This window comes from Pantherophis guttatus, chromosome 6 (assembly GCF_059756535.1).
Source record: "Pantherophis guttatus breed Tessera chromosome 6, ASM5975653v1, whole genome shotgun sequence".
NCBI classification, from domain to species: domain Eukaryota; kingdom Metazoa; phylum Chordata; class Lepidosauria; order Squamata; family Colubridae; genus Pantherophis; species Pantherophis guttatus.
In genome coordinates this window covers 50,754,485-50,765,402 of record NC_142068.1, presented here as the reverse complement: position 1 = coordinate 50,765,402, position 10,918 = coordinate 50,754,485, and the positions used below count along the sequence as shown (strand labels likewise).

Here is a 10,918-nt window from a genome sequence, read left to right as displayed (position 1 = left end):
AAAAAACTTCAACCTAAAAAAATAAGTAAAACCAAAGATGGCACATGTTTATTATATGCCCTATCAGCAGATTGCCTGAACAATGTTTCTCCCTCCCCTTTCCACCTTCACAAATATTTCAGTGGCTGTTTATTGAACAAAGCAATTTTTATGCAAATGTCAGTTTCTATAAGCATTCAAGACAGGAAAAACACAATACACTGTTACATAGTTGTCGTTGTTTCAGAATAATATTCTTGTCAATTCCAAAGTAAATGTTTACTAATTTCATTAGTAAAAAAAATTATTGTTCAGTTTAGTGCCTCAGAATGTGATTGATTAAGCATTTTTTTTTAAAAAAAGGGTTTGTGGTATTTTGGCAAAATGAAATGCCATCTACTGGAATATGGGTCATGAATACTTATGAAAGAAAAATATACTGACATGCTCATAAAACTTAAAAGATAAACCTTTACACATAGCAAAACACATTTCTTGCTGGGAAACATATGACCATACCACTAAAATGCCTTTTTTTTCCTAATTACTTTTATTTAATTTTATTTTGCCAAGTATTTCCTGAAGAGAACAATGCAAATATCTTTGCATGTTTGAAACCATTTTCTTTGTTATATTTATTGACTGGGATTTGTATGAGGAAATACCATCAGACATCACATAATACAGATATTGTATTATTGCAGACATAGGTAGATATTTTGGCTCTGCTAACTTCCAGGCAGGAGGTTGTAGAGATATCCTTCTAAACATGCTTGTTTTCTTTGTGCTGGAACTTTAGTTTGGGGGAAAAGGACTAGAATTCTGATTTGCCTTCTTGCTTAATCCTCTACATACTTATTAAGATTGTCCTACACATTGTCCTACATCTGTCTTCTAAGATAATACATTCACATAAACATAAACCTTTGGGTCAGGCATGACTCCTGGCAACCAAATGGAATAGCTCCATGCAGTATTTATAGAAAGTGTCATTTTTTTCCCTAGAACTAAAAGGGAATAACTGTGCCAAAGTCAACAAGCTGGCTTCCAAAGGCAAGATTAAAACTCAGTTTTCCTGTTCCGTGTCTAGCACTTTAACTACTTAAGGTTTTCTTGAAATATATTCAGTAGTAAACAGCAGCTTCTGGACTGGCAGGAGGTACTGGTGGTATCAAAATAGGTGAGATATTGAACATTAAAATGCAACTTTTGTATGTGCACAACAGGAATATACAAAACAAGTGGGGTTTGCATTATAATGCCAAGTCTGTCATTTTCCATGCAGAGAGCTCCAAATTGTAAGCAAGTTTCTTGATAATGCAAATTTATAATGATTTGTTCAAAATTTAGTCCCATGTGTCCTCAGATAACTGAGACACCATTCAAACAGAGGCAGATGGACATATCTAAATTTGTGTGGCAGAGTTAAAAACCCAAAAGTTAAATATAAGGTATTACAAGATATAAAAGAAAGAAAAGGATTGAGTTTACCTGATCTGAAATTGTATTTTGTAGCTTGCTGCTTGATTTGAATGAAAGATTGGGTGCTGCTGAGAAATAGAAGGCTCTTGGAGTTAGAAGAGCATGACCTGAAATTTGGATGGCATGGATATTTCTGATACAACAGTTTAGATGTTAAACATCATTATGTTATAGATTCCATTTTGAAAATAGGGAAAAGATACAAACTCTGAAAACACCCTCAAAGCTTTTTGTAGATGAGAAATAATAGGCAAACAGAAGTAGCTAACTTATCTTGAGGTACTAGAATTTTGTCAGAGGGAATACAAAATAAAATCAAGAGAACTGGAGATAGAAGAATATAATAGCCAATGCTTTTCTATGTACAATTATTAAGAAGATTTAAAGTAGACAACTTAGTTTATGTTTTTCGAACATTGTAACATTGGGTTTAAAATAGAAGTGTGTACAGATAATGAACATGTAATTTCTAAAATATACAAGTTTCTATTGAAATTAAAAGCAAAAGAACAAATGAAAGAAATATGATAAAGGCAGCAGAAATTTGGTTATGATATACAGATGGAACAAGGGGGAAATATATGGTTGAAAGCATTGAAATTTACACTACGTTATAATCTTCAAGAGAATTTTTCTAACATGATGTACTGTTGGTATACGTCACCAGAGAAATTGTCTAGAATGTATAAAGCCACTTCAAATTTATTTTGAAAATGTGGAACAACAAGGAGGAACATTTTATCATACTTGGTAGACATGTAAAAAAGCTAGAAATTTCTGGATTCAAATAATACCCTAATTCAGAGTATTTAAAAATTAATATACATCTGAGACTAGAAATGTTTCTTTTGGGATTGATGGACAGTTAGAAAAAGTCAAGTAACTTTGTTTTTATACATAACTGCAGTGAAATATCTGTATGCACAAAGGTGCAAAGGTCTGGCATATAAAGGAATGGTGGGGTGAATATAATGAAACTAGCAGAACTAGCAAAATTAATGTTTTGCTTAGATAAGTATTATATTAATTAGTGACTGGAAATCCCTGATAGAGCTTTTGCTGAAAAAGGAAAAGAAACATGAATTTATGATTTACGGGTTTAACTATCAGACAGGATTGCTTATGGAAGAAGGAATTTATGATATAACTGTAGAAAAGAAGGATAAAATCTAAATGCATTTATAACCACTGACAAAAACCTTTCTTTTTCTTTTTTTATTTTCTCTTACTGTTCTTTACTTTTTTTGTTTCTCTTCTAAAACTTTTATCGTATTAAAAATCAGTAAAAATATATTAAAACAAAAGCAAACTAACACACAGTTCGACAGGAATCAGGGTGATTCTCCAAAGCAACAGAAAAAAAAATCCCACAGCATTGTGCAACCCACCAAGCCGACTGACAATATTGCCAGACTGTATGATGCAATTGGAGGAGACATCCACAGCACCATTGCCCCTTTTATGATGCCAGGGAAGATGTCTCTTGCCAGCATGCCACTCAGATAATTGATGTCAGAGGTATTGCATAATCTTGTGTTAGAAACCCCCTGTTGAATTGCACAACTCACTGCAACAACTAATAGGTATTGGATTTGTACAGGGCACTGGGAAGGAGACTCCTGCTACACCATGAAATCCATTATGATTGTACTATGCAGTGGGAGTTTCCCTCCCATTATAGCATCCATCCTTCATTTTATTCCATAACTCCCAGTTAATAATATACAGTAATTGAGAGTTATGGCAGAGTGGGCAGTGAGTGGTGAGGAGTGAGTAGAATGATACAGTGGAATGGAGTCAATTGATACATGAGAAGTGTGCCATAAGGCAGGAGTTTCAATTTCTCATACCGCTTTGTCTGTCCTGGTGAGCTGTTAGGCAGAATACTTTTAAACATGAGTCTAGTGTTCTTCTGAAAGATTTTATTTTCTCCATTTTTAAGTCATCAAAGTCAATGGTCCAATAAACAGAAGAGGGTAGGGAAGATAAAAATACTGAAACAACTCCTGGGATTGCATTTTGATCAATTTTACTGCCTTGAAGGGAAAAATATTGATCTTTCAGAGAATTTTAAATGCCAAAATGTAGCTTAGATTGGGTCCTCATCACATGTGGGATCTAAGCAATTGTAGCTATTATTCTTCATCCCAAAGCTTGTCTCCTGAGGGAATGAAGCACCATTAAAAAAAAGTTCTGCATCTGATATCTCTTGAAAGGTAAGACTTAGAGATTCTCACTGCATCATAGTAAATATTCCACTGGAGTTTGCAAAAGCACACCGACAGCAGGACTAAACCAAAGTAAATGGTTAGTAAAATCTTTGTTTATGCTTATTGTACAACTTTACTTAAACACTATGTTAAAGTATACACATACAGTGTAATGGGGCATATTCCTTTGCAATAGCATTATCATTATTATGCTATGAGCTGCATTGTAAAATTTATCCTAGACCATAAATGAAGCATCACTAAGAACTAAAACAGATAATGTGTTATAACTGGATCATTAGATTGTGAACAGGCAAGTGGTTTACTGGATATCAATCAATCTGGTCCTGCTATAATAGTAAATATTTTTGTTAAATAAGAAACATAGAATTGTCAAAGAACCTGAAGAACCTCTAGTTCAATACACTCCATAGCTTGTAGTTGGCTAAGCAAGCAGCAAAAAAATAGGGTCTCTTATCAAAAGTATTTTCTATAAATTGCAAGAAACAAGAAGTACTGTGACATATATAGTTCTGGGGTTAGGAACGTTTATAAAACATCAGGAATGGTTTAAAATGGTGGGTTTGAGGGAGCAATGCAAAATGAAGAAAAGGTTTCAGTAAAGCTGTTTTGATGGAAAATTCTTTATAGCTTAGTTATCGGATTAACTTGAGCATGTTGCTGTATTCTCTTCCATTCTCCTTTTCTTCCCCTTGTACAGTTTTACAAGATTAGAATGATGTTTCTTATATATAATTAAAAGCATTTCTCTGAGCATTTTACAATCAGAAATATATCTTCATTCTTTCTACTTTCTTGAAAGTATTCAGAGAAGAAATGGTCCCCCTAGCCTTTTCACTTCCTTTTTTTATTATTAAATGGCAATTTGTTGACTGGTATGGGAAAAAGTCTCCTTTCCATCCCCACCATTAATGCATACAGCATATATTTAGTAGGAGGAAAAATAAAAGGGAGGTGATGTGTGATCTTTAATGTACATATGTATTCCAGATACAACATTTTCATAATGCAAAAGCCAGCAGGGTTGGAGCTCAAATTTATTCTTAACAAAATAATCTTAACCCCTTTTCCATGTACTTTGAAAATTCTCTATATGCATGGACACTTATATTCCACATTAGAAGAAAGCATTCCCCAAACTAATTTGCATGCTGATCTCTCAATCTGTTCAGTAGAATACATTTGCAAGAGAAGTTGTTTAATAATGGAATAAGCAGAATACATTGTATGGAGAATAAAAATATCTTTTCTTGTTTAATTATTAGGAAATCAGAGATGCTTCCAGCTGGGATAACAGTATGTAGCTATTCCCTTTAAGGCAGGGGTGTCAAACTCAAGGTCCGGGGGCCAGATCCAGCCAGCAGGATACTTTGATCTGGCCCACAGGGCTGCCCTGGAAACAGTGAAGGACTTGCCCACAGTGCTTCTGTCAGCAGAAATTGGCTCCTGATCTCTGTTTTTGGTGCCACGGCCTCCTGCGACCCTCTGCCAGTGAAAATGGAGTTAGGGAGGGCCACGTGCTGCCCTCCTGAGTTCTGTTTTCACTGGCAGAGGGTTGGAGGAAGCTATGGTAGCAAAAAACGGAGCTTGGGAGCCTGTTTTTGCTGGCAGAGCACTCGGGCCACCACAGCCCGAGGTGGTGTCCTCGGACAGGACAGACATCAAGCTGGCCTTTCCCTCCCTGGCCACACCCACCCCAGCCCACTAAGGTCAAATACAACCCTGATGTGGCCCTCAATGAAATCGAGTTTGACACCCCTGCTTTATGGCATGTACACGTTCAAATCTCATCTCTTTTTTTTGGGGGGGGGAAGGGACAGTTATATTTCCACCTCTTCCAATCACTTTATTCTGTTATCCTATGACTGAAAATAGGATAAACAGTTGGAAAAACTGTACTGTTTATTGTTTGGTAGTGCTAGATTGAATTGATTTTAGCATAAATCTGGAAGCATCCAATGTTTTAACTGCCGGGGGCTTTTCTGATGCTTGGCAGTTGTGCAAAAGGCATTTGACTATAAGCTAAAGTATCACTATCCTAAGCAAAATAAGGATTCAGAACTATATAAATCAGTAGGGTTACATATACTTCATACATCAGTCTGTTTTGCAAATGTTTTATCCATAAATATTTCCCCAGAAATCCTGTTTATTTTTCCTCATAGTAATTTTATTTCTTTTACTGATTTGTTTGTCCAAATGAGTGCTTAAGGTGAAAAAATGATATATAAATGCATGGCCAGTCAAATTATAGCTATGTGCTGGCATCAGTTAAAACAATGAAAGTCTTTGGAAAGAACTGCCTTTACTCCATAAACATTCTGGGGGAAAAAAACATCCTAGGATGTAACATGATATTTCAGGTACCTCCTTTGATTTCACCATGTGGAGTCTAATCTACAGAAAGTTGAATGTCTTTGTTCATGAAGTGTTGCTCTGAGACCTGAGCCTGGTCTTCATATCCAACCAGCAGCTAGGTTTCTCATTTAGGTGTTCCAAGGCCATTTTCTCTATGCAGAATCTTCTTGGCTAATACAAGCTGATAAAGAGACAATGTAATAGATATTCTGAAGTTAAGTTGTGGAAAGGCAGGCCTTTGAGGTCATTGCCTTAACACTCTGGAATAGATGGACCTCCAAATTAGGAGGTCTAATAATCAAATTCTTTTTGATTGGTGTATTATAAACGCCTGGTGATTACCTGTGATAATTCTGCAGTTTTCTTGGCAAGATTCTAGAAACAGTTTGCTGTTATCCTGTTCCTAGGGCTGAGGGTGGCCTAAAATGACTCAACTAGTATTGTGCCTAAGGCAGGACTAGAACTCACTGACTTCTGGCTTCAAGCCTGGGGCCTTAACCATGGCTCTAATCTCTAGGAAGGCTATTATCACGATAAAAGTAAGAAAGTCAGTCAAATGGTTCTTTCTTTCTTTCTTTCTTTCTTTCTTTCTTTCTTTCTTTCTTTCTTTCTTCTTTCCTTCCTTCCTTCCTTCCTTCCTTCCTTCCTTCCTTCCTTCCTCCCTCCCGCCCTCCCTCCCTCCCTCCCTCTCTCTCTCTCTCTCTTTCTTTTTGACAACCTTTTGGATAGATGGTGCCATGAAAATGGGGATAGCAGTTCAAATCAACCAGGTCTTAATATTAGATTATTGCTGTCTGATGCACAAGAAGCTTTTATTTTATTGTGCTGCAATCCTCCTCTTGTAATACTTATCAGTTTGGATAAGATGTAGCATACATCACTGAAAGCGCTGGACAGATTGATATGGGAGTGTTTTGGGTAATAATATTTTTATAGAAAATATTATTCAAAAAATATTATTCAAAGACCTCAAGCTAACTACGGTGAGAGAGTTCATCATTTAATAATGAAAAGGAAAAAACAAATCCCAGTACATCCTGATTTCCAAATGTATGTTCCAGAAACTTATTTGAGATTTTAAGCTGTGAAGTTCAGGTTTTCATTTATCTCAATATGGAAGACAGAAAGAAAGGGGAAAAAGACAGCTACAACTTGGCATCCAACTGTGTTCATACAAATGCCATTCATGTTAATGAGATTTTAAATTACATTTACAGCAATTACAGTAAATCAGTTTAAAACCTCTGGCTGTTTGTGATAAAGTAGCCTACCCAGACCTTTGCTGGAAAATGAATTAGTACCCTATAGAAAGGACATTAAGCTCAAGAATGCTATTTTTAAAGAGAAGACAGCGTGATCAGATTATTGCTTTTTGGAAGTCCAGGACACCTGACTTGGAGATGTATTTGTCCAATCACATGTAAAACAATTCTGAAAGGTTAAATGCCATTTATTCTTAATAACAATTATTCTTGTTTTCACTTTCAGTAGTTCAGCACAAACATTTTCAGCTAACATAAAGATCATAGATGCCCAAATACTGTAGCTTTATTTTGATTAATGGAACAAGATATTTAAATCAGGGAGTCATTGGGGTATAGACAAAAACACCCAACAACCCTTAAATTAATTGTAAGTGAAATCTAAAACTAGATACTGAGTTTACAGAATAATAAATTAACAGTATTGTAATAAATGGTACTTCAAGATATAATTTTTAAAATATTTACGCTAACTTAAAGCTGATGGTTCATTCATGCATGGTCAAGGATAGATGGATGGAGCAAATGTAAAGATATTACTCCTGTAGACCAGTTGCTTGTACACATTCACAGCTACTGTGCAAAATTTCCCCTGTTATGCGGAATAAGACTTTTTTAACTAATAGGAAGAAATTAAAATAAGACTCCTTAGGCCAGCTTGGAGCATATGGTGTCAATATAAAAATGAGTCATCATTCAGTATCCTCATAGAAAAAGCAGCAGAACAGCATATGGCGAGTAAATGTAATTGACCAATCATTATAAAGGCAAAGCTGACTAAATAGTCTATATAAAAGTGTTGACAACAGGTTATTGAAAATGGTTATGCAGGAAAAAAATGGTTGATATAGAGATTTTCATCTAGGCTGTTTAAGCCATAGTCATCTAGATTCTGGGTTGAGTTGTATTATGTAAAATGTTTGATCAAGATAAAATTAAATCTCTGGTACCCCTTTTTGCTGATATTTTTTGATGATGAAGATTGGAAGTCAATTCTTTACATATTTCTATTTATTCTATTCAAAATTTCTATTTTAACAAAAATTCTTTTCTTTTAACAAAGCAAAAGCAATCCAAATTTTAAATTTTAGCAGAGTAAAATCAATACAAATATTACAAAATATATAAATAAAATAAAGAAGGGTAGTGAATAAGAAACAAAACAATAGAAGGGGCTTTGCATCTTTTTGTCAGTGTATTTTGAAGCCATAAAAGATCCAGTTATCTAACAGACTGCCTCATTATGAACTTGTTCAGTTGTTACTATCTGCGTTAAAATGTTTTGAATATAACTTAAGGAGAAGATATTTTTTCTTGAGCTTACAAGGAAAAGCTCTCTGTGGTGCCATACCATCTTGATAAGGAGAGACTGTCAACATCACTGTGTGGATGAAGGTTCTCTTGAGTCAGTGATGATGATGATGATAATGACATGACATGAAGTATTTCCTTTCCAATGGCACCAAAGAAATTAACCTTCAAAAGATTGAAAAATTCCTTGCATGTTATCCTTGAATAATTAAATTCTCTATTTCACACAGTAATATTGTAAAAACAGAAAACCATTTCCTTAAACTCATGCAAAAACTTACTAGTTCAAACAGAAAAACATATCCATTTCAACCAATTTCACAATGCATTCAGTGTTGTTTTATTTTATAATAATACATCAATTTAATCTAACAGTATTTACCACAGTTGCTCTCATCTCTTAACTTTTAGATGTTTACCACAATGGATTTATAATTTCTTTAAATAATCACAGTTCTATCTTGTCCTTGAGAGTTTTTAAATAGTATGCATTCAATTGGATCAATTTATAAACTACCATAATGATCAATCTTTATCCATTATTATCTAATGTCATTCCCTATATTTTTTATAATTTCTTCATTTTTGTAGGAATACCAGGAACTAATAGCTAGTGCAAGTGCTATAGCAATAGCAATAACAATAGCACTTAGACTTGTATATTACTTCAAAGTACTTTACAGCCTTCTCTAAGCAGTTTACAGAGTCAGCATATTGCCCCCCAGCAATCTGGGTACTCATTTTACCAACCTCGAAGAATAGAAAGCTGAGTCAACATTGAGCCAGTAGAATCAAACTGCTGGCAGTCAGCAGAATTAGCCTGCAATACTGCATTCTAACCATTGTGCCACCACAGCTCTTATATAGAAGATATAATTCTAATATAGAATTAATGGAACAGGATTTATTCTGATTCTAAATCCATGCATCTGTGTTGTATTTGGTAGAAAACAGCATTTTTAGGCTTATAAATGATTTTAAATATATTTCTCCTTATGGTCTAAAAGGTATCAGGAATGGGAGGATTATTAATACTACATTTTGTTATGTCTTTGTTGTTTTATAATACTTGTTTTATCTAGCCAGGCCTTTTAGAGAAGAATAATGTCAAATACTGTGGATGAGATCTTCAGAAGACTATACACTCTCCAAAAGTGTATTGATGCATTCTACAGAAAACAGAATAATGAGAATCTTATTCAAAATCCTATTTACGTAGAGGAGAACCAAATGCTTATGATGGCACATATACATATATAGTGTTCCCATCTAAATTAAATTAATATTGGATTAATATTGTATAGATAGCAAACACAGTTCACACTAGTAATTCACATGTTCCTTAATGGCGTCCATTATTCTTTCTTCTTAATAGAAAAGCTTTATTATGAAATCGTGTGTGCCTGAGGAGAGTAATATGAGTGTAAGTGCACTTATCTTAAGTTATTGTGTGATTACTTAAGAAATGCTACCCCAAGTATATTTTTTTCAGAGAACACTATGAAACCAATAAATAAGATAGATATTTTTTCTCTTTGGTTTTAATTCAATTTCATCCTGCTCAAGTTCCTTTATATTAAAACTAGATTACTCAAATTGTGGCACTGTAAACTCTAATTCATCGTATTAAGAAGTTGCTCTTTCCACACTTGACTAACATAGCTGAAATGCATGCATAAATTTAGAAATGAACTTATTAATAAACCAAGCTTGGATCCATTGATGTTTCCTTTTCTTAGTTCTGCAAAAAAGGTAATTAATTTGATCTGTCATCATTAAACATACAAATTAGAGTAGAAGAATAAAGACACAGTCCATTGCCTACTGTGACTTCTTCGTTCTCAATGATTGCTTATGCAAAAAATAATCTATAATAATCCTTCCCACTATAACTGTATAGTGAGCATCCATCTCATAGAGAAAGTGACCTTGATGGTATTAACAGAAAGTTAATACCCAAATGAATCTTGTTACTCTGCTTGGTTTGGGGCACATTGAAACAATGCATGCAGTCCTCCCTTTAATGTTATTAACATTTCAGCAATTGTCTGACAAATTTGTTTGCAATACCAAGATTTCTACCTGCATAAAAATGTTCAGGTACCTGAAAAAGCCATCTGTTTCTGACTATGACAATGTCAAAATAGTAAAATAAAGAACATATAAAGAATGGTTGCTGGAACTGGGTATGTCTAGTCTGATGAAAAGAAGTACTATGGGTGGCATGATAGCAGTGTTCCAATATCTCAGGGGCTGCCACAAAGAAGAGGGAGTCAATCTATTCTCCAAAGCACC

The 10,918-nt window shown here is 34.5% G+C and overlaps 1 long non-coding RNA gene across 1 annotated transcript; it reads right to left on the bottom strand.

Moving 5' to 3' along the window:
* Positions 1 to 5,846: 5,846 nt before the first annotated feature.
* LOC132709436 (uncharacterized) lies at positions 5,847 to 9,458 on the bottom strand. The gene is made up of 3 exons (XR_009620456.2): positions 9,374 to 9,458; positions 8,637 to 8,788; positions 5,847 to 6,231 (listed from the first exon to the last, which is right to left on the bottom strand). It is a non-coding gene; the product is annotated as an uncharacterized LOC132709436 (long non-coding RNA).
* Positions 9,459 to 10,918: the final 1,460 nt, after the last annotated feature.